General features: G+C 39.6%; 1 protein-coding gene across 1 annotated transcript in view; it reads left to right on the plus strand.

The window, feature by feature from the left end:
* The window catches only part of LOC118105911 (limbic system associated membrane protein), a 609,939-nt gene that overhangs the window by 40,917 nt on the left and 541,039 nt on the right, over positions 1-27,983 (plus strand). The gene's annotated exons all lie outside the window — the stretch shown is intronic.

Consider the following 27,983-nt stretch of genomic DNA (forward strand, 5'->3'; position numbering starts at 1 on the left):
AGCCCCGGACAACATCGTCCGCTGATTTTTATACACATACAATCTGGGTGGAGCCTATATCTCCTGTCCCACAGCCTTGGGCTGTGACCTTGGGCTGTGAGTTATGTTTTCGTCGGTATTTCCCTGCTCAGTCACATGTTCCTCAGTACTTTTCTACTTATGAGGCATGAATATCTAACAGTTAGCACCATGTTACCGAGTTTCAGTGTGTGGTCGCTTGTGCGGCCATCACAGGCTGTATGAGGTATTTTTCTGTAGTCAGTGTATTAGCATTTAAAAAAGGTGCCAGCTTATATCCTTAGTTTGTTTGTGTTATTGTGTGACTTCAGTGTTTTACGGACAGTTCAGATTCCCAAAGTCACACAATAAAACAAACAAAAATATCTGATTTCTCCTATGGCGTTTAATTGGTCTTTTAACTTGCTAAAATACCTTTTTTGCTTACCCCGTCCATAGCACATCATTGCTTAGCTTCCATGCTGTTTCTCCATGTGGCGAATACACTGACTATTGATAAGGACCTCATGCAATCACACATAAAATAATCCATACTAACCCTTTAAGGCCTTTAAGTATGTATATTTCAGCTAGCCTGCAATGCTTGCATATTTTGTAACCACTGCCATAACAGAACATACAATCTTTTAGCCATACAAAGTGGCAAACTTTTAACAATTTCAAGAGCTTTCAGAAAATCACTGACAGTCTGACTAAACAGACAAACATGTTCATCTGCAAAGATAACATTTTCAGCTTTGTAAGAAATACAGCATAGAAATGCAGTAAGTTAATTCCCAACAAATTCTGTTCTTTTAGGCCTTTGAGCAAAAGGTAGACATTTGCAACAGTCATGAAGAACCTCTTTTCCCTTGTGATGACCGACATGGTCAGGGGTTGTGGCCTTCCTGTGCTGCATTTCCTTCAGATCTTAAAGTCATGATGAGAGAAGTCCTCTTTGGCTTCCTTGCTGAAATGATGTCAAAAACATTTGAAATCAGAACTTAGAAGACTATGGACTATCGACTGTTTTTAACTATTGTCTATACCAATCAAAAAGTTGGCCAACAACTTTTTGATTGGTAGTGTATCTTAAATGTCAATTGTAGTAAATATCTTATTGAATAATGCAAATTGATAAAAAGACACATATTAAACCACACAAAGGGATATGAGTGGTTTGCCTATAAAGTATTTGTCCGGAGACAAGAGTAAGTCTTAGGTTTTTATTATGGTCAGAATAATCATCACAAATGTACCTGGTAGTCCTTGATGAGTTCCTCTCCAGACTCTCCAAGTTACTCCATTAAGCAGCGGATGATGACGTCTCTTCTCCCTTTGATATGTTGCTGTTAGACAGACAGAACATCATATAACTCCATATACATTCACAGTGGATAGAGAGCGAGCAGTGGTGAAGCGAGTTACAAATGTAGAAAGTGAGCGTTTTATGATTTAATGCAGTACATCCCTTTAATATTTGTTCAAATGTGGTCTTACATTTTAATTAAATTCAATTAGATTTTATTTGTATAGCATCAAATCATAATAAACATGATCTCAAGGGTCTTGACATAGAAGGTAGAGATTGAATAATGGTGGGGAAGCTAATACAAATATTTAACTTTGACCAAATGAACCAAGTGTCACCAGTTATCCACACATCCATCCATGTACACGAGCCCAACATAAGATTATCATCACATGAATTTTAGACATTACCTGCCTGAGTGAGTCCGGCATCGAACTTTTTTCCGTGCAAGCCACCCTGTCCTCTGTCCGAAAAGCCAGTGTCCAATGTTGACCACATGGTTTGCTGGAGAGGAATTGATGTGATCCTTCTTAACAACTCTTTGTTCTAAAACAAAAGGTTAACACACACAACATAGTTAACCACCATGCTAAAACAATACAACACTTCTCTCAGTTTGAAATATTGAGCAGCAACATTAACTGCTGCTTTCATAATTACCATACAGTTTAACCAATACCTCTTTTAAACAATTTTTATGAAAGATACAATATGTTCAAACTTACTAAGATTAATGTAATGAAACACAACACAATACATTTTGACAAACAGGAGATACATAGCTTCCACCATTGGGACCCCTTCTTCAGCAACTGAAAACATGTCCACACAAATTAGCTGGTGTGTGTCCAGAAAAGCAGCACATGTGCCAGAAGGATAATAGCTAGCAAGCAAGCTAAGCTTATGCTAAAGTAGTCTGTGGCCTACTCACACAGTGACTTGAGCAGATGAGCTAACATGAATGTATATAAAAATCATCCAGGAGACGTCTGTCCTCCTGGGTCAGGTGCTGCCGCTCTGGTGTCTCACCTATTGTGTGAAAGGAGCGCTAACTGTCCTCTGACGTCACTGGCTGAGCAGGAAGAGGGTTTCGAATTTCACTCCCATTACCCAAGTAAACTTTAATTCATTGTGTCAGGTCGTGCAGTCAATACAGAAGGGTAGTTAATAGTACTTGGCGTGAATGATAAAAATTACACATCAAAATGATGATTCATAATTACTCATCAAAATGATGATTCATAATTACTAACAAACTTCAAGTAGCAGATTAAATAACACAGCATTTTGAAGTAAAAGCACTTAAATAAAATTTGATTGTAGAATTTAAACAAACAAGCGACGTACACATTACAGGGCCAAAAAAAATATTTTTCACATTGCTGGACTGCTCAGTCAGATCATCTGTTCTCTATAATTACCAATGTTTTTCAGCAGAATTCTAAAGGAAATGTAAATTGAATACATTACTAGTAGAAATTATACTTTTTAATTCATTAAAACATACATTAATTCTGTGGTAAAGTGGAAATATGCTTTGAAGGATGATATACCAAGGGTATTAAAGGATTAATCTTATGGTTATATAGCTGCTCTTTTGCACCTCAATACAGAATTGTACATTTTGTCCAAAAGGCTCTGTCAGAGTCTCACCTATGCCTGTAATAATGAGTGTTGACATTTATAATGGATGTAAAACTCTGGCTCTGCTGTTTAATATCATTACATCTAAGCAGTTAAATCTGCTGGACTATAGTATTGGGATGAGATATAGTTTGAGTAGATTTATACTTTTCTACTAATGTGGTCGAGTTCACCACCCACCGGCCTTGACATTGTCTCCATTAATATTACAGATATTGCAGATTCTCCTGCTTGCTGATAAAGTGTCTCGTCTGTTAGTGCAGGGCCCTGCTGCTCTCTACCATGCGCTCATTGGAATAATGGGAATAATGCCAGGAAGGGCAGCGAGATTAATGAGTGATTCTTTATAACTAGAACTACTACATATAGGATATGAAGAGCTCCCCTCCAGTTGACTGAATCCCTGCAGCCTCCTGAATGTGCAGGTTTGTGTCTCACATAACATACATTTTCTGTATACCGTAGTGTCATGCATTGTCAAAGCTCACTGCAGTTTCACAAACCTGATCAAATCGTGTGCAACCACCTCTTTTTCTCCATGTTGTCTGGATGAAATTGGTCATATCATGGAAAGAAGACCCGAAGACTGTTCCAAACCAGTAAAACTCAGCTTTTTAATGCTTGAGGTTTCTCCAATTCTCTGTTTTCGGATTAAGAAGAACAGACATAATGGGAACTGTGCTGACAGCCTTTTGTTTAGTAAAGAATAGTCTGAACTGTACAATAACCAGCACATGTCCTCCTCCAACTCCTTTTCTAAAAATAAAACGACCAGTGAGTAATAAAATGTAGGCAGCATCGAAAGATAATACAGTACATTGGATGGAATCATTCTAGTAGTCAGTCCAACACACACAGACAGGGCCATTTTCCTAGTATCATTCTGCCAGTTTCCATGTATTCAGAGACTTGGATATTGTCGAGGTTAGAGGATGCCCTTTAACTTAAAGATGGACGCCTATGCTTATTCATCTTTTAACTGTGACTCTGACCTCAGCCTTTGGACTCTGCTCCTACAGACAACACACAATAAAGATGTTAGCTACGTACGTACTCATCATTAGAGGGGAACCTTTTTAAAATCAAGAGCCATTCTAAAACATCCTTCAAGGATCATACTTATGTTCTAACCCATTTAATGTGATGACTGGAACTGCTTCTCTTTCAATAGTGTCTGATGTCAGATGGTAGTGATGATGATGATGATAAATAGGGTTACTGGTTTTAGCCCAAACAACTTGCCTCAAACAAATAATCTTAAGTAGACAGTGTTTCTTCCCTCAGCATGACTAGCTGAGTGATGTTTGTTACATCTGTTGTTTCGTCTGAAACGAAAACAGGAACATTCTTACAGTGCCACTCTGTGACATATCAGTGATATGCTCTACTATATATATTTTCATGCAAAATATACACTTTAGAACGAGTTTACTGTACGCTCTTACAGAGCAGGGGTGTTGTTAAGATAAGGTCTGTCTGCTTTGAGAGCTGTATGTTTGTCTCACACAGCAAAATCAGTTTTTGTCTGTCTGCAGAGGATGGCTGCTTTCTGGATGTTTTAACGGGCCACTTACATTGGGGGGGGGGGTTCCTCAGTGGTGATGATGGTCATTCTGATCATGACAGATTAATGTGTGAATGAGTTTGTGTGAGAGAGAGAGAGTAGGTAAGAGACAATTGGCCAAAGAGCGCTTGCACACAACACTACGTTAGAGATCTTTTATGTTGTGTTAAACGTGACGATGTGTGTGCAGGGTGTGAATCACCACTTGATTGCTTTTCATTTCTTTTTTCATCAGGAGACCATGCTACTACATATGTCAGATATCTTAGGCATATTTAGACAGACATTTACACGTGTTAATACTATCTAATATGATCATGTAAGAACGACATTACAAAGTCATGTGTCCTCTATCCCTAGTTTTCTTTTCTCTGTCCTACATTATGGTGAGTCGCACTGTGTGCACCACCCAAGGTTCACTCTCCACAGGTAGTTTGGGGTCTGGGTCGGTTGTCAGACGTCATGCAAGCAGAGACAAGAGACGCTCCAGGGGTGGATGTGACCCACAAACAGGTTAAGAGAGACACAGCAGGCAGGAGGCCAAGAGAAAGCAACACAAGACCACTGCCAAGGACACTCGTATGCACAGGATACACACACACACACACACACACACACACACACACACACACACACACACACACACACACACACACACACACATACACACACACACACATACAGACACACACACAATAGACAGCCTATAAGTCCCCAACCTTAACTAGGACCTCAGAAATTATGGCTTTTCGTCTCCAAGCCTCTCAGGAGATTAATTGTGATTCAGTGGCTCTGACTCATTTTCTGCTGAATTTCGTTTTGGGAACAAACACGGAGGGAACATGTGTGAATAGCTGATAATCAGCAGATCGCTTGTAATTGTTTGGGTGGGCTAAGAGGGTGTAGGAGTAAAGCAGCGATCCACTTCAAACGCACACATCCACTCCACTGTTGAACGTGGTGACGGCGCTGATTATAAATCTGTGTGGCGTTTCAGCCCAGCGTGATTAATGTGATTATACAGATTGAACATAAACGAACCAGTTATCAAACGACCACAGTCAATTTGTTTCTAATGTTAAATTTAGCTCATAATCCCCAGCTGCTCTCTCTTCCTCACAGTCAGTGAAAACTTGACTTTAAAAGATGCAGGCAGTGTAACTCTAGACATTGTAAGGTTTGTTATTTTGTCTGTTTTGGCCAGAGGCAGAAGAGCTGCTGAGGGAGACATATGTTGTAAAGCTCATATGTTAGGATGGCTGCTATGGGTGAACCCACATACTGTATTTCAACTTTGAATAAAAGTTATCTACAGCAACAAAAATACTTAGATAAGCAAACTATAAAAAGTTAATGCACATGTTTATTCCTTTGTGGACACATAGTTTCAGGGTCAGTTTCAGTGACGTACAGTATGCAGTTTAATAAATAAGTTATGTCTTCAGATTCCAACAGTGCATTATTTTATCTTTCTGTGACCAAAACTCACTTAACCAGCAGCTGAAGGAAAGATATAGATTCACGTCTAAGAGCAACATATTTAAGTTACATTTTACCTTTGATGTTTTGTTGCATTAAGCTTTGTGTTAGTCCTTAACTTTGGTAAAGCCAATGTCTCTGTGTCGCTTTGAAATAACACCTGATGGTTTCCATCCATTATTTAGTTCTCAGTAAGACATTTTACGCAGATGTCTTTGCTTCCTCATAGTTGACTAATGGGGTTGTTGACATAGATTTGAAGGCTGTCCCTCAGTTTTATTGGCTCCAACAGCACGATAGAGGTATGAATCGTTCAGATTGACCAATGGGCTGCCGAGATGTCTTTTGCGTTTCTTCTGTTGTGTCACTTGCAGCACAGACATCATGATGCAGCACATTGCAGAGTGTTATTCAGAGAGGTTTTACATTGGTTTCTTTGAAAAAACAGTTATATCATTATCAAATCAATGCTTAAAGTGACATGTAAGTGAAAATAAATGAGTTTTAAAGAGATTTTAACTTTGAAATTAATAGAAAAATAACAGGTTTATGAGAGTGACAAAAAATGTAATACCCATGTTTATGCCCTTGTGCAGACATAGTTTCCGCAGTTAAAGCTGCAGATTCACCTCGCTAAACACACTTAACCACAACAGCTGACAGAGTCGAGTTTGTTCAGGCTGCACAAATACAATTGTTCATCATGGAGAAAAACAGTTTGTAATTTGTACGCGAAGTTCCCTCATTGATTCAGCCTCATAAACTCTTTTCAACCATGAAGAGGAACAAAAGCCCTCAAAGGGTTTTACTTGTGGAGACAAGCAATTGTTTCAGTACTGAAATAGATCACGTCATTAACGTAGTGACACTGGGATTTGCACTATATCACAAACTGAGTCACACTGACGGAAGGTGTTCTCTAAACACAGGCAGAAAAAGACCATTGGAACAGATGAGAGAACACTCCTCTCAGAGTGAGAAGACATGAGGGAGATGAGAGCAGCTGTAAGGAGACAGATGTGTTACAGATGTGTTGTCCGCTGTCTCTTCCAGGCAATAAGCGTCTACCCTGTAGCTGTCTGGGTGACTGGTGTCAGTGTCTCCAGAGCATTTTAAGAGAAAATGGACAAAAAACAAAAAGGAATGTAGACTTTCACTTATTCCTGTGTCAGTCTGTCTAGTTTGGCTTTGTGACTCGTGTTCATCTGTAAACATGATTTAAATGATCTCTCTTTATCTAACAATATCCGTATGTATTTTTTTGTTTTAATATATTTGTCGGATATGTGACTGATTTGACTTTGTCATCAATCAAGATGTGTGTAATTTTTGTGATTTTACACATAATTCAATAACTTAATTCCCCACTCTCAGAGCGACACAGTGAAATAAGAGCAGCGTTCACGCGAAGCCGGTAAGTGACTTTGTTGAAGAACAGTGGAAACAAACAGTGAAAACACAGAGCTCCTCTCTGGTCCACAGCTGCACAATGATCAGAAGGTTGGTTATCGAGCTGGAGTTTCCTGTGTTCTCCTCCTCTCTCCTGCTGACATGGACTCACTTTACGTAATTAACACTTATCAGTTATTGGGACCTGATCAGTACATGAAGTAACTTAGTTTTTCTTTTAATCGCTCCCTCTCCTCCTGGGATGTGAGTGTTGTTGTTCAGTGAGTTTTTTTCAGTCACAGCCTGGACTTCTGCCAATGTGGTTTGCACACAATGCTTTTTAAAATTTTCCATTAGTAAAATGATCTGTTGTTACAAACATGATCAAACAGAAAAAGGGCACTTTAAATTACATATATGGTTTTGAAATATCTTTCCAACGGATTCTTGTTGAATGCACTTTTGTGTTGCTTTGAGCTCTGTTTTTGTTAAGGGTCTTTGAGAACTAGGCCACAGTAGGAAGGCCTACCTTGTTTATTTTATTTGTTAAAAGCTTACGAGTGCAGCTGCCTGGTTCAACTTGAATCATCATACTGGTGAAATTTGTGCATCAAAGGGTTGAATTTAACATTTGTACAGTGATTTAGAGGAGATTTCAAAATATTGACATATACTGTATATCGTGTATTGGGAAATAGACTAAAAATATCACAATATCGTTTTAGGCCATATCGCCCAGACCTAATCCAATGTAATTTAACATTCATGACCATTAGACAATTGATGTATCCTGTAAAAATATCCATCATTTCCTGTGATATTATATTTATTTACAGATTACAACTTTAGTGGTTTTCCAAATGGATGGATAGATACATGGATTACAACTTCAATTTTATTGTTATTTGCTGTATTTTTGTATTCTGTATCTACATTTACACTTAATCTAGGATTTATTATCAAACAAAACAGTAACTGAATGTTAAACAGCTGTTTTTTACAGTGCATGCTGCTTCTTGTTGAATACATTTTCATGTGGGTTGGGGGACATTGCTGCGGTTCTCGGTCAGGGAAGTTGCAGACCGTCAGACTGCTTGATCATCTACTTAGACATAGAAATTAAATATTACTTTGAAGGCACAGAGCATTACCTGGGACAGGCTGCCAACCTTTTAATGTGATGAGAAATAATTTGAACATGTTCAGGAAATAGTCTGCTCCATCCCTGGATTTTTTTTTTTTTACTCTTCTAATATAACAACTGCTTTTGTTCATTATCACATCTTATGAAAGTTGCTGTAAAGTTTGTGTTTATTTCTCATTTTCAAGAGATGACTTTCATATTTAAAGTTAGCATGTAGAACATTATTTTCCTCCATCAGGACAAACCAGAGTGACATTTACTCCTCAGTCATTTCTCACCTTGAATAGGTCATTACCATTTTTGTTGTGGCTGAAAACCCTACTGTGGACAAACGAGTTTGAGGAAAATGTTTATTCTGGTTTCATGGACACTGTGAATTAAAATGATTTTGTTTTGTGCTCATGCTGTTTCTTAGAAGCGCTAGCTACCAATTGTTCTGTGAGTCTGAAACAATTTGTTGACAAATATGCAGCATATAATATTTCTTGGGGGAAACAAAAGTTTCAAAGGGTTTTGAGTGAAAGTGTTACAAAATGTAAATGTGAAAGCAATAAACCCTGCTCTCAAACTGACAGCATGCTCTTGAATAAACATAGGAAAAAATAACCCATATGTATGCAGACACAGTAGAGAAAGATGATGTGACGACATGTCAAATGATGCAGGGAGACTTCAGCACTTCTAGAAAACCATTTGCACTGGTGAGTGTGTCCGTCACAGACACAACCGAGCTGCTGTCGAGCTCATGCCGTCTGCTCTGTCAGTCACAGGCACATTTAAACTGCAAGTTTCCAGGCTCTGATGCCATCATCTGATTTGATCTTGAAGTGCAGGACAGGAGGACATTTTTCCTTCTGTTGACACAGTAAAAGAAGCACATATAAAAAAGAGTGATGTATTATTCAGTTTTACAAAGATTAAGTGTGTATCAGAGCTGATAATGATAAATGTTGTGATGATGCAGTAATAAAACAAGACTTTTCGGGTCTTCTTTCAGGTAAGTGCTGTGGATGAGCTTTTTCAGAAGAGAAAAACAAAGTGAGATAGATCCTCTATACATTCTACAGCAGCATATAGTGGGTTTGATCTTCTTTGTTTCACACACGCTTTCTTTACACACAAATCTCCTCTGTTCTTCCATAGAAACATGGCTGAGAATCATCATGAGAAGAAACAGCAGCTCTGCTCTGGTCTCAGTGTCACTGATTCTTTGTTGGAAGTTGTAAATCTTAAAAAAAAAAGCTGTAGCTTCCTCAGGATCCTCACAATAGAATCCAGCAGCCTTGATCTTGTTTTGCAGCTGACAGGTGAGGCTTTGTGTAAACAGGCTGCAGTCACTGTTAGACAGTCATATTTTTTGCACAAGCCTTCAGGCTGAAATACTGGAGCCAATGGAAATATCACACACAGGACTGGATAGTGAGGTAGGAAGCATCTTGGCTGGGTAATGAAATTCAGCTTCTGGACGTTTCTCCGCTCGCATGATCCTTTTTATCTTGTGTTTTAAACTCTTCCACCACCACCACGCTCTTCATTCGTCATAACGTGCTCCTCCATCTGTTTTCAACCAACCGCCAAACCACAGCACCCACACTTTGCTCAACAGATGGAGGCGCATGTGTTGTGGATCAGTTTGATTTGCTGGAGGTTATTAAATGGTTTGTCACTCAGAGCTCTTTGGAGGGATCAGTCCTGAATAAGTTTCCAAAACAGAAAGTGAAGCAAAATCAAATCTAAAATGAAGATTAACGTGTCAAAATCTGTGGACTCTTCAACAGCCAAACACTGTACAGTTCATAAAAAGACTTGCGAGAAAAGGTTATATCCTTGATCAGTTTGAGTGACAAATGATAAGGCTGTGCTGGTAGCTGATGCCTTGTTTATACTTGCGTGAGACATCGTGCTGTGCATTGCAATATACTCCGAACCACTAGTGGGCGTAAAAAAAAAAAGAGTCAGTGAATAGGATAGAAAGGAAAGTAGCCTGCTTAGCGACAATAGTAAACACCACCAAACGTCAAATTTGTGTACGGTAGTTTTTCAGTTTTCAGTCTCTCAATGAAACAGCCATTCATGCTCCACTAGAGTTAGCAGGACCGTTTTGTTTTCCCCAGGGTTTCCACTCTTTCAGAAACCTTTATTTTTGGCTTTAACAGTGCAATCTCTCATGTTCTTCTGGTCTTCACCAAGTGAAGTGAAGATTTCTTGTTCATCAATGTCCATAATGAAATGAGCACATGCACCAGTCTTAAAACATGGTGTAAATGACCCGTTTCAGGTCGAATATGAATGTCGGGGCTTGCGGACACTTGGATGACACCACACGAGCAGTATGGAGGCATGTGTTTTTTTCTGTTTTATTACGTTTTAAAAAACTTCAATTGTATCAGATTTGGATGCAACACTGTTTACTCCTGAGACTCCAAAAGTGTTTTGTGGACTCTAACACCACCCCTCCATCGGCATAGTTGTGAAGTTTCATTTTTCGGTGAACTACCCCTTTAAGTGATCCAATTTGGTCATATAACATGCTGTTTACATTTTTTGATAAAAGAAAAAAATAAGCATCTGTTATCTTACCATGATACAATATTTTTCTCATGTTTATTGATCTATTTAGGCCATTAGAATTATTGGGTATGTGTGTTTGTAAAAGGGTTAAACTAGAATAAATAATGTCTCTATTGATCAATTGATCAGTGTAAAAAGTCTGCAGTAATCATTTAGTTCATTATCTTGAACATGCTAACGTATCTTTCCATTTGCTTTCCAGTACACTGAAGAGTTTGAGGCAAGCCTTGATAGGGATGTGATGATCAGCAGTTAACCCCTGGATCTCACGACAAGACAGCAATCATTGTGGTTCAGGGAACCAAAGGAACTTAATCTATATGCTTTGTGTCTCAGAATCGTTTCCTTGTTCACGATGGACTGAAACCAGTGCCAAAGTGACAAATCTCAAAACGCTATTTTGATATGTTCAGTTGACTTTGACATTTACATATTTTCAGAGTTTAATACATAACTGCAGGCGAAAATAAAAAAAAGTTAATTGCAAAACAATTTTGTTGTGAATTAATTGATTTTTTCAAAGCTACAAGAACAAAAACTGTTAAAAAGCTAAAAACTACTGAAGAAAAAATCTAATTGGAGCAAATATAATTTTTAAATGGTTGTCAACTTAAAAACTTTCTTAATTATTAAAATTAAGAAAAAAAAGACGAATAATGTGGAAAAAGTAGTTGGAACCACTTAATTTGAAGCAGTATTCAACTTGTAACGTGTTTATTGTAACAATTCTTAAGTAAGTAGAAATTAAAAATGCTAATTGACCTAACTCAATGTTGGTTGAAGGTAATTTCTTAATAAGTTGCCATGACATTCGTTTTTGTAACACTTCTCATTTGGTTCCAATCTACCAATAAAATACAACAGAAGACAGTGGCCTGCCAAATCAGAAGCTAATCTAGCTAGCCTCAGCATGCAGTAAACGGCCTCAGGTGCTAATAACTGTCTAATTCAGTTGGTTACCCAGTTAAATGCCATGATTAATGAGAATTAACTTTATTTAGCCTCCTTATCAGTCCAATCTCCTGACTGTCATTTATAAATCTATTTTGGACTTTACTGCGTTTAAAGACTCAAATCACTCTGACACATGGCTTGCTCAGCGTTCCAACACTATATATCATGTCATGTCACTGTTCTCAAATTGATGACGTGAATAAAAACAAGCAATTTTTCTTTCTGTGTCTGAAAGGCAATAAGTGAAGATAAATGAACGGTGACATTGCCAGGACAAACTCACTCTGACACCCAAACACTTTCACACCAACCACCAACAATTTACCGTTGGTTTGGTACCAAGACGTCTGTGACTCCATCAACATCAGTGTCCTGCACAGCTGAACACACTGTTTCTGCTCCACTGAGACAGCACATGCTTCCCTTTGAATCAGTGACGACTCTTAGCTCATTTTCTCTCAGTGCAGGCGTGTCTGTGTGTGTGTTTCTCTTTCTATCTTTGAGAGGACTGGCTTGAATCATAGAACTGTGAGGACCCTCTAGAGTCAGGGATATTTTCACTTATATCCACAGGGATTTTTGAGGCTAAACTCTTGTCTTGGAGTTTCAGGTTAGAATTAGGTGAAGGAGAGGGTTGTGGTTAAACGTTTACGGTTAGAATGAAGGGACTTCAAAATACCTCACAAAATATTGTCATATATTGAATCTGACAACTGACAAAATATTTCACTCAAAACCACACACATCAATCTCATGGTGGCGCTAGAGATAAAAAGCCAGAGGAAGAGTAACGTTATTTTGAAGTCATCGTGGATGTTTTCATAGCAGTAAAACTGCTGTGAACAATCCACTGCTGGTTATTACAAAGGTTCAATGGCCCGTGAGGAAGCTATAATGTAGAAAGTGAAGACAAAATGGAGGTCTCAATATAACAGCCCCCACAAGCTGTTTGACCCTCCCTCCAAATATCACTGGGTGTCAACATGTGCATCCAGTATGAAAGTCCTAAGATAATGGCTGACAGTTATTTCTGCTCTGTGTCTCTCTCTCTCTCTCTCTCTCTCTCTCTCTCTCTCTCTCTCTCTCTCTCCCTCTTTCTCTCTGACCAGAAAAGTGGGAGTAAAACATCATTTAGAAGAATCTGATAGTAAACACAGATTGTTTGTGGAGCCAAGTGGAGCCTCCTCCTGAGCTCACTGGTGAATTTACACTCAGTCAATATCTTGATCATAGCAGTTTTTCGCTGGGTGTAAGTTGTACAAAACACTTTGCTGCACTTGTTTGAACAATGAAGACTGATCCTGATGCACAACGTCACAAACAGAGATTCACAGAGCAACGAGAAATCCGGCCTTTCATTTCAGTGACGACATTTAAACAGGCTCAGTGAAGGATGTGATGGAAGACGCAGGATCGATGAATGTGATAGCTTCATCTCCAATGAGAATTGTAGGCCTCATGTACGACCACAGATAAATATCCATGTCCTCACATGATGCGTTTGGTCTCAATGTTAATCCAGAGGCTGAGCATTAAAATCGAAAGCCTTAACACACTTGTCTTTCACTGACATTGATTTTTTCTTGTTTCTTCTTAGCCGTTAAACCTTTATCTGTTTACAGAAAAAATATCAATCACTTTAAATCACCCACGAACCAGTTGAGCTCGTTTGGTTCTGCATTTAGAAATGATCATTATTTTTCACCAGCAGCAGGTTCGTTTTTGTTGTCAAGCTGTCAGCTGATGAGCTCAGTTTGAATTAGAGACAGAGAGAGGAGAGGGAGCATGTCAGTGAAAAAGGGCTGAGCAGAAAACAGAGGAGGCACAGAGATGCTCCTCTTCTCCACCAGATCCAACACACTGTGAATTGTGTTCTCAGCACAAACACGTTGAGTTCATTTACATAGAGAATCTAAATGTCTTTTTCTTATAAAAACACCACAACGAAAGACTCATCACACAGTAGAGCTGCTGCACTTGTTGGACACTAAATGGCTTCACATTAGATGAGTGAGCTGCTGCAGCTCCTCCCTGACTTTGGATTGAGAGCAGAGGACCTCATCTGCAGCAGGAGGACTTCACTGTAGTCTGCTGCTTGTTGTCAACGAGGGCCCTTGGTGGAGGCACAGTGATGAGTCTGTGCTGTGAAAGTGAAGTGGTGCTTTAAATGCTGAGAAAAAAACTGATTTACAAACATTGACACCAGATTAAAAAACGTATAAACGTAAACACAAGGTATGTGGTCATCTTATTACTGTCTTTACAGCACAACCGCAACTAAACAAGGAAACAAGGAACGTCCTCTCACAGAAAGCCTCTCCTTCCCCCTCCCTTAAGAGCACATCCCCCTGCGGACCACCAGGGCCTGGCACCTCTGAAGGCCGACCCTTGTAGTTGGGCCTTCTAGCTCTTTTGGCCTGACTGAACCTCATCTGTTCAGCCTCCTTGGCATCAACCTCCTCCGAGCTAGTTCCCTCAAGATTCATTCTAATCAGGTCCTCCACTGTGTCCACATGCAGGGACCCTCTGACATCAGATTTAATCCTCTTCTGTGCTGAGAATCCCGTCATATTCTGCTTCTTTTGTTACTTTAAGTGCGTGCTGATTGGGGCTGGGTATCGCTACTGATTTCTCAAATCGATTTGATTCCGATTCACAAGGTTTCCAGTTTCCGATTCGTTTATATTTCCGATTAGCTTCAATATCGATTCAGTTATGGGATATTTAAGCTAAGCTGTAAACTGTGCCAGGAAACCTCTAACTTGTTACATTGTAATACGTATTAGGGGGGCCTGTCATGATAACACATGTTTTTGGGATGATATATTGTCCCAGATATTATTGCGATAAATGATATTATTGTCATCATTTTAAAACAATTTCATACCACTGAAAAAAATAGATAATATGAGAGCATAATCCTGCATGTACATCTTTTCAAAGAGCAATGAAGTTTCAATTCTTAAGAATATTCTGTCTGACATTTGAATTAGAATTAAACATATTAACAGCTGCTTCTGCTCTGATCATTGTGCAGCGGAGGGCCGTAGTGTAAACCCTGTAGTTGTTTTTATCGAGTGGGAGTGGGACCTTTTATATATCAATAAATGTATACAAATGATCGTGCCTGTGCAGTCTTGTTCAATCACAGTTATTTAAGAACAATCCTCAGGAAACAGCCCCCACTAAGTTACACACTTTGACTTCGAGAAGCTGTGAGCAAAAACAATCTTTGATAATATATAAGATACTTTTCCTCCGTCTGAGCAGTTTGAGTCTCAGCCTCACAAGATACAGCATCTGTGGAGGATCTACTCTACACTAAGATGAAATGTTTCTTATTCAGAGCGGCTGAACTGATGATCTTATGAGACCGCTCGAGAGTAAAAGTGTCTCTTCAGCAGGGCGTCCTCTCAGCTCACTGCAGGGATATCTCTGTCTCAGAAGACGAGTGCCGAGCTCCAGCTGTTCGCCTCCTGATTTCCGAGTACAGTCACAGATCTCAGCCTCACTATACCCACATCCTCTTACATCAAAACTGCACCTGCACTTTAAACCTGTTTTATACAGGAGGTCTGTTAGGTCTGTGTCACTGAGGAATCATTTCAGTGGTTATAACTGCACTTCTGAACTGAAAATGATTATTTTGAAAGCTCTTATTGGCTATCGGCCCCTTTCTCAGGTGTGTAGCGTATATATCTCTGCACTAACAGGCTCTATATGTGAGAGTTCTGCAGAGGTTTAAGCATTTAGATATTACTGGTCAGAGTAATTGAAGATGAAACCAACAGACATTTTCAATTTTAAATTGAATATCCTCTTATGAAATCATACAGATGTTTGGCAAAGTCTCTAGCAATCCATAACAAGACATCTGGACATGATCATTGCCAAATCTTATTCTAATAAAGTGAAGCGGAGCAAAGAGAGAGAAGTTTTAGTCGAGACTTATTCAGGTGTCTTTTTGAAATGGTCGTTTTGGCAAAGTCTGCTCCAGATGTACATTATGTGTGTTTTGATGCTGATTTAGTTGATTGGTGTTGGAACTTGTTTTGTTTGGGTTTGGGCATCGTCATATATGATATGCGAGTTCGGACTGTGGTCTCATGTAATGTTGTGCACGTGTGATTCAGATGACTGATCTGTTCGGATCCACTAAGTAGCAGAAATAAACGTGCACCTTGTGGCTCTTGATGAAAACACAAATCAGATGCTGTTGATTGAAGGATTAGTTGTGGTGGACAGGAGGATGGTCAGGTCAGATGGAACACTCTCTATTTGTCTGATGGATAAAAACACAATGTGGTGGGCGAGGCTGTGTGATGCAGCTCTGTGTGTTACTGTGACAAACACTGAAATCCTGAAACCGTTCTCCATCCATCTTCTTTTCCATATGAAACATTTCTTTCGTATGTTGTAATCCCTTATTACTCAGTCACTAAGTTTAATTGACAGTTTATTACTAGTCTGTGTTTAAAATCTCTGTAAGTTAACATATTAGTTTAGCACTGGTCCACATTGTGAGATTTGAGCTGACCAGTGGACTTTTAACTCTTATCACTTTGCAGACTGAAACTAATTTGTAAGACGATGAAACATTCAACAGTCTTAAATCCTTTTACAATGTTTTCTACCAAAGATTGAGGATGTTTGAAGAACAACCGGTGTCTTCACTTCATTCATTATTCTCTCTGTTACACATGAAATGAAAATAGGTCACAGTCATTATGTTTAGTTCATTTTTAACTGTGTTGACAATAATAATGTGTTAAAATAAATTTTGTCTTTCATTTATTTTCCGACACTGGAGTATTTTTCTCGTCTCATATTGGTTTCACTTAGTTCACATTTAGTCGAATAGATTTCCTCTAGTTATAATTTATCATAAGCTTTAGTTAAGCTGTTCAATTTTACATATCAAACATCAGATCACATTGCTTTTTTCATTCAGTAAAAAGCCTTGTCTTGAACTGATGACACCACCAACAACAACAACAAATTTATTAATTAATCTTGTTTTATATCATTTGTTTTATAGACCTCCAGCTTATACAACACCTCAGTAGTAAAATAATCTTCACGGACATTTACTTTCTCACCAGTGGAGCCATTTTTCTTCACCAGCAACATAAAATCTTGGCAGAGTCGTCGAGGCTGCAGAGCTGGAGCGTCTGAAATTTTACTGGCAGCTCATCTATAGACGTTAAACAGACTGAGAACCAAATCTTACTTTTAATTGAGACCTTTCAAAACAACGAGTGCCCTCGTCTCTGGCACCATTTTCATTCAGCGTCCAGACTCTCCGTCAGGACCAAAGAGATTTATTATTAGAGATAAAGAGCAAAGAGCCCAGAGACAAACTCTGGGAAAGTAAAAGGTCAAACTAAAGAAGTTTATTCCTCCTCTGTGTGTTAAGAATTTAGCATCTGTTGACATTTCTGCTCAACTTCCTGTCGGAAATAAAACAGCAGAATGTTTTGGGAGACAGTTGAAGTCAATTTTTTTTCTTTGCTCTTCACCTTTGTCAGTCTGAATAACTATAAAACATATTTTGTCTGGCTACAGTACATAGAGAAACACGTGGAATTAATAGTTTGTTGTTTTCTTTTGAACTGGGCTCAATAAACGTGGACAAAACTTTATGTATGTGTCGTAAAAACCGATGTGAGCTGAGGGACGTGGCACATAATGTGAAGTGCAAACATCTTAGCATAGATTTATTGAAAAATTATTTACATTAATCCGAATTAATACATTATTTTGCTCTACAGAAGTATCTTGAAATCATAACACAAACTCAAAGGAACGTGAACTTGAAATGCCTGGTACCTAAACGCAAATATCAGTAGAAGGTGTGAAAATACCATGAAATATTTCATCAATTTTAAACTCTTTTCTTTTAACACCAACATTAACATTTTGGACCTTCACATGTGAGTCAGTGACGGGTGCAGCCTCCATGTGGCTCCAGCTGTGCTCCTCCTCTCTCGTGGTCGTGTCGAGCTGGTGAACATCTGTAGCGTCTCTGCTCTGGTCACTCTCCGTCCCTCTGACTGTCGGTGGGACATGTGGCAGCTTCTCGCTCTGCTCGTTGTCAGCGGGGCAGATCTCCTGGATGTGGAGTGTGAGCAGGGCACAGTTTGCTACATGATGGCGTCCCGCTGAGACAGTTTAACAGGGTGACATGAAACACAGAGCAATTGGGGACAGAGCTGCAGTGACTGGTGGGGGTGTTTGAGAGGGAGAGACGGAGTCAAACTCAAGTAAACTGTGAAGCTGGTTGACACTGTGATGTTTTAGGACGTTGTTGTTGACCTGATCTCATGTGACGCATTTTATAGTCTGACTTAATTTTTGCCTTGTCGTGCATCGTTTGCTGTGCAGTGTACAGGGGGTACCAGGAGCGCTTAGATGCTCCCGACAAAAAATGGCAAAACACTTTAGGAAATGCAATTTAAGGCTGGAAGCAATTGCACAGCAAAAAAGGAAATGAACAAGACAAAGGCTGGTGACCAGCCTCAACATAATTTGCTTTCTCTCTGCAAAATAGCCAAAGCAAAATGTCCACGTCTTCCAAGCCACCTGCCTGTCCACATGACAAAGCCTCTTTTAGTTTTTTTTCGGCACACAAAATGTCACATGTGATCAGGACAGCATGTTTCTTTCTTGTTAGCAAACAAACTTCGACAAAAACACCGGTCCACAGCTGACCCGGAGAAGCCAATGGCATCGCACAGTTTGAGCAAATAGATGCTGAGCTTTTCATTCAGTGTGAGGTGGAATTTAACAACAACATTTCAGTGAGCTGGAATTTAACAACAACATTTCTTAAGTCACACAGTGTTTGGGCAGCTTAACAACGGTGTTGACAGGACTTGATGAACAATCCAGGGATCCAACAGAAGAGATCAATAAATTCATCTGACAATAAATCTTACAATGAAATGAAATTAGCTGTGAAGTAAAATTGTTTCACACTGACTCACATGAAGTGTGTATTATTCTGCTTTTATTACTTATTATGAGCGAGGAGCTGCTAAACTGTATAAATAAGAAGTGGATATAGAGCGAGCTCCTGTGTGTTCTCCTGAATAACATGTGAACAGAAAAAGCTCCGAACCCTCAGGCTCTTATTGTGACAGTCACGATACCCAGCTACAAAGTCCTTTGCCTCAGAAACAGAGAACAACACGTTCTGCATGTTGTTGTAGCAGTTAAAGCCGAATGAGCTGAGCTCAGATCATTGCTGCTGCTGGATTGACTCTTATTGTGATATAAAGTGTGACAGTGTTTGTATTTGCTCCTGTTGATTGTACTTTTTTGAATGCACATTTCTTTTTGAAACAGTCGTTACATCTGCTTCAGTGAGCAACAGATGAACTGGTTTTCTGGTTGTCAGTCTGTCCATCTCAATCTTGTGAACAGGTTATATTAGGAACGCCTTGAGGAGATTTCTTCAAATTTGGTACAATTGTTCATTTGGACCAAAAGAGGAACTGATTCGATTTTGGTGGTCAAAGGTCAAGGTCACTGTGAGCTCACGAAGCAGTGCTTTGCCTTGTGAACACAATATTCCAGGAATGCCGCCAGGGAATCCTTTTAAAGTTGGTACAAATGTCCAGTTGGACTCATCGGTGAACTGATTCAATTTAGATAGTAAAAGGTCAACAGTCAAGGTCACGGTGTTCTCACATAACACAATTTGAACATGATATTCTTCAGCCTGTCTGAAGGGAATATTTTCTAATTTATACCAGTTGTCTCTCTGGATCAAAAATTGACTGACTCAATTTCAGGGGTTAAAGGTCAGGGTGACCTCAAATGAGTCTGGAGAAAAATGGATTTGGACTGAAATTGCACTGGTTGACAGGGGCATACAACCACAGGGTGGTAAATCGAGTTGGGTTTTATTATGTTCAGCCGTGATGAGCAAAATAACTTCCCATCTTTTATATGGTACAAGAAGTTGTTACATGTTTTATTATAATCTTTACTGTTGAGTGTTAACACACAGCTTGAATTAACAGTGACAGCTGTGATGTGAAGAGATGAAGTAAGAAGGCAGAGTGCTGTTAGTGACAGTTAAAACTGACAGTCATTTATTCTGGGAGTAGAAGTTATAAAATACTTAGCACTAGTCAGGCTGTGAGGTGGAAGTGTTTTATTTTTTTCGCTCTTGTTATTCCTTCAATGCTTTTTTAAACTGTTGACGTCTTCTCAGTCAGACAAGAAAAGTTGATTTGTTTACTGCAGCAAATTTAATCTATTTCTTAATCTGTGTTCAATTTTGTGTTTTAATTGAATTTTATCTCTTTTTTCCCCCTTTTTCTATTTTTGGGCTGCTGTCTCTTGATCTCCTTCATTGTGGACTTTCCCCTTCTCCTTCATCTTCGGACAATACAATTCAGGTAAGAAATGACTCGTTATTTATGTTTATGAGCTGTTCGAGTTCACGTGTGTGTTTGCTGTGCGTCACGTGACGTCACTTTGTGTTTGGAGGATTTTCTACATGTGTTCATGCAGACGGATGGCATCGGCTCGTTAAGTTAAGGGATGATCTATTATACTCAAACCTGCTCTGACAACCAGAGCAGCTCTGAAGTGTCATGAATTCATGATGTGAGGCTGATAACTCACAGAGAGAATCGTTATTTATTGTGTTAGAATGACTGATGTGTAGGAAGCTTTGGTCCTGGATATGTGCTGATAGAGACACAGTTCATGTCTGTCTTCTTTCTCTGTGTGTGTGTGTGTGTGTGTGTGTGTCCGTGTGTCCGTGTGTCTTGTGTGGCCACCAGCAGACAGCAAACACAGTGTGTTCTCCTGACATGACAGTGCAATGCAGCTGTAGAAAGTATGTCAGTGATGTTCACGTGCATGTGTTCAACACACACAGTTCCCAGTCCTGTGTGTGTGATGTCGTTATTTATTCCTTTTTTCTCCTCTTTAAAGTGTCTGATGTTAACATTCACAGCAGCACATTTTAATCATATTCATCAGTTATACTTTATTCTAACGTGTAGTTCTCTGTGAACTTGTTGAACTCGTTCACGCATAAGATCACCTCCTGCTCTTGGTAAAAAACATAAATTCAGTGCGAATGTCAGAGGAGGTGCCACTGACAAGTTTTCTATTGGACTAAAGTAATCATCAAGATTATAACAGTGTTTGAATTAAAATTTCATCCATAAGTACATCATCAGAATCTACTGGTTAAGTTTGTTGTGGAGTCAAAAATATATTTCTTAGAAAAGGAAAAAAGTAATTTTCAGTCTGGTGCTAAAACCTGTGAAAAATATGTACATACTGTACTCATACCATGATGTTTCACTCTCATTAGTATATAAACCGATGATTATTTCCGTATCATTTTTACATTGAGCCTGTACTCAACAGATTTACTGATTTTAAAACTATTAGTGTTTAGTTTGAATGTTAAGAGGTCAGTTGTTAATCCAAGACATTAAGATTAATCCTCCACAACCACACAAATGTGTAAGTTGTATTCTTCTTCAGTGTAGTCAGGTTTAAAATAAAGTAATTTAAACAACTTTTTAATGATAGTAGTGGATAACAAATATGGTAGCTTACCAAAGAAACTAAATGAAGCAGACTCAGTTTGAGCTGCAGCGGCTCCTCAGACAGAGACTTGCTGAGTTACTGAGTGCAGCCACTCTGATATACAGTACACGCGTTCGCTCGTCATCATTTCATGCTGTGTCATGTAGCAGACAATGGTTGTGTCACATTCAGTGCTGTTGGTCAAAGATGATGGACATGTGACGTTTCTTGTCTATAATGTGTGAACATGGGACACAGTGTGTGTTCAGTAACAAGGCGTGACGCTGTGCTCTCCTTCTGTCTCGCTGCTGTGCTGAGAGGATCACAGGTGATTTGTGCTGCTCCACAGATTCTCGTAATGACGTGTGAGTGGAGTAAGAGGCTCTTCAAGTCGTATTGTTTTTCTGAATGCCCTCTGTGCAAAACAGCATCAGCCGCTCGTCTTTCTTGTTTCACTTCATTGTTTGTTACATTTTTTGGTGTCAAAGATGAAAAAATAGTATTTCCTGGTTCATTGTTCACATGTAAGAAATGCCACTGCTGCTCTGCTATTTGTGAAGAAAAATAGAAATGTAATGTCTGACTGAGAAACAGGTTGACAGAGAAAAGTGTGTGTGTGTGTGTGTGTGTGAACACTCTTTTTCGTTACCTATTAAGGACCTTTTCCAACATAATCACCGACCTTGTCAGGGCCAGTTTACCTTAAGGGGACCATAGCCTGGTCCTAATGAAGCAGGACATCAATTCTTGAGGGCCTGGTTAAGGTTAGAGGTAAGATGTGAATTTTTGTGGTCAGGTTCAGGTTAGAGTTAGGTGTTTGGGTTAGGCATTAATTGGTCATGATTAAGGTTTGGGATAAGGTTAGGCTGAATGAATGAATGGAAATCATTGCAAAGTCCTAATAAGGATAGCTGTAAAAACGTGTGTGTGTGTGTGTGTGTGTGTGTGTGTGTGTGTGTGTGTGTGTGTGTGTGTGTGTGTGTGTGTGTGTGTGTGTGTGTGTGTGTGTGTGTGTGTGTGTGTGTGTGTGTGTGTGTGTGTGTGTGTGTGTGTGTGTGTGTGTGTGTGTTTGTCTGCACATGTCTATTTATGAGGGACAATTTTGGTTCAATACTGTCATTGTGAGGACATTTTTGCTGATCCTCACAAAATCAATGGGCTGTTTGATGGTTAAGACTTGGCGTGCGTGCGTGTAAGAGTGAGTGAGTGTGCGTGCGTACGTGCGTCATGGATTTTGTTAGTAGGACAGCTAAGTTTACAATGGGAAGAGAGAGTGTCAGTGTGAGCCATAAAATGTAGAACAGATGGATTACAGCCGTACCGAGCTGCTTCCTGGATTTGGCCACTGGATACTTTAACTCTAGTGACATTAAAATGGCCTCAGGGGAAAAAAAATGAGAGAAACTGCACAGACACACAACCTCCCAAACACAGATAAACACATAATGTGGGTCTCTGGCCTCAGTTTGAATGTTTTCCACTTCCTGCTGCTGAAGAAACTTGTTTTCAAAGAAAAGAGAGATGAAAACATGTTGAATTCTCACTGGGTAACAGGAACTGATGGACACATGAAATATCAGCTTTTGACTGTGGACAATTGTCTTTTGTTATGAATCTTTCAAGGACAAGTCAAAGGACTAAAGCTCCACACTCAATTAGTTTGTTTAAGAAAATCATTCAGTTTTTAAGAAATCCAACATAATCCATTTTTTTTATTTTAAAACACCAATTCAGAGACATTTTCTTTATATTCAAATGTTTTAATGAAGCATCTTTTTCCACCTTTTGAAATGAAATAATCTCAATTGATGCTCCAACAATGTCGTTGTTGTTGTTCATGACTTCAGTTGTGCTGCGTTTGTTTCTCCCACTGTGAGTTCAGCAGGAAATCACAGTAGAGTTTGATATTTAACTGTGGACGTCAACACACAGTGAAGCAAGACTACTGAAAACCAGGGTGGAAGAAGAAAACAGGGCTCTGGATAGTTAGAATGACGATAGACAACTCTTCCTTCCAGCGTTTCCAAATGACGTCAATGTCGGCGTCGCTGTCACAAAGACCGATCACTCCCAGTTTGATCAACTCATTGAATAAAGTCATTTCCCCGACTGCTCATTTTAGAAAGGACACAACCTGATTATCAAAATGATCAAACAGACAACGAATCAATTGTCTGGTAACTGTCCAAAGCACAAACAACAGTAAAAATCCCAACTCCAACTAGAGACCTTTATTCCAGTGACACGATAAAGACAGAGTAAAACCCCAGGTTGTATTCGTACGGAGCACCTTTTGTTCCTGATCTAGTTGAACCGATTCCAACTGAATGTCGGTCAAGTCCCAGAGCTTTTTCCCTATTGTTGGACTGGCTATGCGACTAATCCATCACATCAGTGGGCTGGAGGATTGTGTTTGAGTTTTGCATGAGAGCGTTCTGTGTGTTTATTCCAGGATTGTTCTTACTTCCCAACCTAATCATCCCCTATCACAGGTCAGTCCCTGTGAATAAGTCCAGGGCTGAATTTTGGTCTCAGTCGGACCTTGAATCTCATGTAACTTCAGTTCTTATATTTCTCTTTCTCAGTCTTCTCTGCCTCTGAGCATCTTTTATTTCGTTTCCAGAGTTTCTCCTGTTGTTCCACCATCTGCCATTTCTGTTACCTGGGGAAAGCTCCACATTGTTACCAGAGAAAACAAAAGAGCTCCTGCTTTGTGTACCCATGAGCCTGAGTCATATTTTTGAAATTTGCCTGTTGGCAGAAACACTTTCATTGTAAAAGAGAAGCTTATAAGGAATCAATCAAAAACAACAGCGTTGTCATTATTCTATGGACATTAGATTGTGTCATCATGGTGAATGTTACAACCCTGCAGATATCATGGATGAGGGAAACCAGGGAAGTAACATCTGTTTGTGATGGAAAAGGTAAAATAAGCGGTTTATTGTTCCAACATTTGCGTCTAAGAAACAAATCCATAGAGGAGAAGAAGAGAGAAAGGGCTGCAGGTGACAACAAATCATAAAACCAATAAACAAAACCACTAAAGCCCGACTCATGGAAACACATCGTCTGGTTTTCACAACTTAAAAGAACAAAGAAAACGCTCTACCTAACTGTTCAAATACAAGCGAAAACTATAAACCTAAACCCATAACCTGATGTATACTAGACAAACAAAAGACAATGTGACATGGAAAGAAAAATAATGTGTGAAAAATAACATAGGATCAAACCTATACCCCAGGTTTTCTGAGTAAGTGCCTCTTATGGGTGAGCATTCTATAAGTGTTATGAGTAACAATGCACACACACTGTTACAAGGCAAACTGAACTGGCTCACTATTATTAAATGCTAGACCTATTCTCAATGCTAGCTCCTTCACCGTCACATTTAGTAACATTTAATTCATTCCCTGCGGTGTATGCACTGCTACTTGTCGTATGCCTCAGTTGTCTAGATCTGACTAGGGATGTTATGGGTTACTTACGTCTTCCACCTGCGGGCTCGTGAGTCATGCCGTGGCCTGTAAGTGAGGTGAAGAGAGTCGTGCTCTGGGTCACTTACGGTCTCCAGAGTCGTCTCTTGGTTTGTTGGTTCGCCACCTGTCTGCTGCCATCGCGCTCTGCAGCCTCTCAGGCTTGTGTGTCGCAAGTTGTGTTGAGTTGTCCACTAAAAGGGAGTTAACACCTCCCCTGTGTGGAGTGTCAATCATTCCTTAATACCTCAAACCAATAAATTAACAAACTCCTAACAGTTCTTAACACACACACACACACACACACACAATGACAGAGAAGCATAGAGGTGATCCACTAGCCAGCCACCAGCTGGCTTCGATGTGGTTATGCACTGCTGCTGAGGCTTTTGATTGGCAGTTCGAGTTGACATCACAACAGACATGAGGAACCAGACTAAGACGGGGAAGACCAGGTAGACTGGGCGGTCAGTGAGCGTAGCCAGGCGAGGGATTTCCCTGGCGATGAGTCTGATGGGACAAAACCCAACCTATTTAAAAATAAAACAAACTCCTCCTGCAAATAATAATTAACGATAAAATAAAACCCTGACACCCATGACCGTAACAGTTAATTAAAGGAAAAACAACCAGTCACCATATGAAGAGAGACAAACTTCACATTTCTCCTCATGAAAAGAAATGATCTACCAACTGCTGAAGCTGTCCAACCTAACTGCAGTGGAGATCAGAAGGAGAGACATGGTTTTAACAACCACAGATGAGAAACAGTGACTTCAGTTTAACCTCTGTTCGGCTCTCATTGATCTGGGATCAGATCCACTGTACATGACTGCAGTGACGACTGCAGAGACAAAATATAAAACTATAAACTGGTGTTCAGGTTGTAGATTTCTACCTTAAAAGAAAACAATGTTCCTCTGATATTAACAGATCTTAAATATTCAGTGTCATTGATCTGAATGTCAATGAAATCCCAAACATTCCACCTTCAAACAGACAGTTAAAGCAGCAGTGTGGTCCCCACAAATACAGTTGAACAACACACACTCACATCAGTTACTTCACATGAGTAGTTCATTACTTTCATGGTGAAATGCAAGGATTGTGGGTAATCAGCCCCTCTAATCGACAAGTTCAAAAGGCTGGCCACCCAATTGCATGCTGGGTAATCACTGTATCATTGTCAATTATCTCATCAGACTAAGAAATGATTTAAATGAGATACAGTCACATTAGTTTCATCATAGAAGAGGGTTCTCATCAGCGCAGTAACATGCTGATTCAAAGTCATGTTTTACTGCGTTTCTGGTCATTTTCAACAGCGGCAGATTTAATAAGAAAACTGCCAGTGATGGAGAAACTCATCGATTTGTTGTTTACAAGAGCAAAAAGATAAGAGAGGTGGGGTGTTTTTCCTCCTACTGATCCTATAAATATAAATCACACAGAGATTCAGTCTGATAATAAACATATAAGGACAGAAGAGAGGGAGAGTTGTGTGTTTTTTCATTCAGGCTGTTTCAGAAAACTAACTTGTGGGTGTACACCTGAGCAGGTGTGTGTATATTGTTTTTCACATCTATCATGATCCCATTGTTGGTGAATTTTTTACCACTTGTTTTTCTTCTGTTTGGACCTGAGGGCTTTTCCAGTTATTTTACAGTCCTCTGCAGTAAAGTCAACCATCAGACGACTGAAGGATTAAACCATTTCAAGCTAGAACTTTGTTGTCATGACAATCTATCTTGGTTGTTGTTTATTAGAAAACACATTTTGATGTTTTATTGAAGTTGGTGTTTCCAGTTTTCCCTCCACAGATTATCTGACCTGAGGCGGCTCACCACAGTAGTCTGAATTTAAATCAGGTCATTAACGTCCTCTGCTGGTGTTCACTAAACACACAAGGTTTGGTGCCTTGCTCAAGGGCTTAAAAAGAAGGAGTGTCAATAGTAAATCATCTGTAAAATTAAGTATGAGAGCAGAGAGCCAGTGTCACTCCGCTGTGTGTGTGTGTGTGTGTGTGTGTGTGTGTGTGTGTGTGTGTGTGTGTGTGTGTGTGTGTGTGTGTGTGTGTGTGTGTGTGTGTGTGTGTGTGTGTGTGTGTGTGTGTGTGTCTGCGCGCTCAACGATGATAGCTGGTTTTGGTTTGCAGCTGAATTTAGAAATGTATAGAGACACATCAGAGCCAGGTTAACTTCACTGAATCTTTTTTCATCTTTAAAATGGGCCTGATGACATAAACGACCCAACATTCAACATTTCATTAAGTGGTCAGTTTACCACAGCTTGATTCAAAGTCCATCTGTGTTTGCCAGACAATCACATCCACGGGAGTCGTCCACCTCAAAGACACGCAGAGCTGACACACTTTGTTTTATGTCGCATGTCTTGTATTTGAGTTTGGCTGTAAAGTCCGAGCGGTTCTAAACCTCCTACAGAGAGAATAAGGTGAGCAGCTGCTGGAATAAATCTTTGTGGGAGGACTCCCTGGTCGCCACTGGAAGACTGGCTGCTAAAGAATGAGTGTGATAAAGAGAGAAATGGCTGCTGTAAAAGAGGAATGGAAGACTGGGTGCTGTTCAGTATATGATGCTGAATGTCTGACCACAGACCAGTTTCATTCTGTCTTCCTCTCTTTCTTCTTTCCTTCCTTGCATTGTGCTAATTCTGCAGTGTAACCTTGGGTGTGTTTCAGGCAGCAGAGGCTGCATTAGTATTCCGAGTGTGTGTGCTGCAGTAATGTCTGCCACAGCCCATTTCCCTGTAGAGAAGAGAACACATCAGGATCAACCTGTGTGCAGTTTCTTTGTCCATGTGATGATTTGTCGTCAACTCAAAGTCTCTGTCTTTCTTTTCTCTTTCGTTATTTCTCATCATCGTAGATCC

The sequence above is a fragment of the Hippoglossus stenolepis genome, chromosome 4 (genome assembly GCF_022539355.2).
Source record: "Hippoglossus stenolepis isolate QCI-W04-F060 chromosome 4, HSTE1.2, whole genome shotgun sequence".
NCBI lineage: Eukaryota > Metazoa > Chordata > Actinopteri > Pleuronectiformes > Pleuronectidae > Hippoglossus > Hippoglossus stenolepis.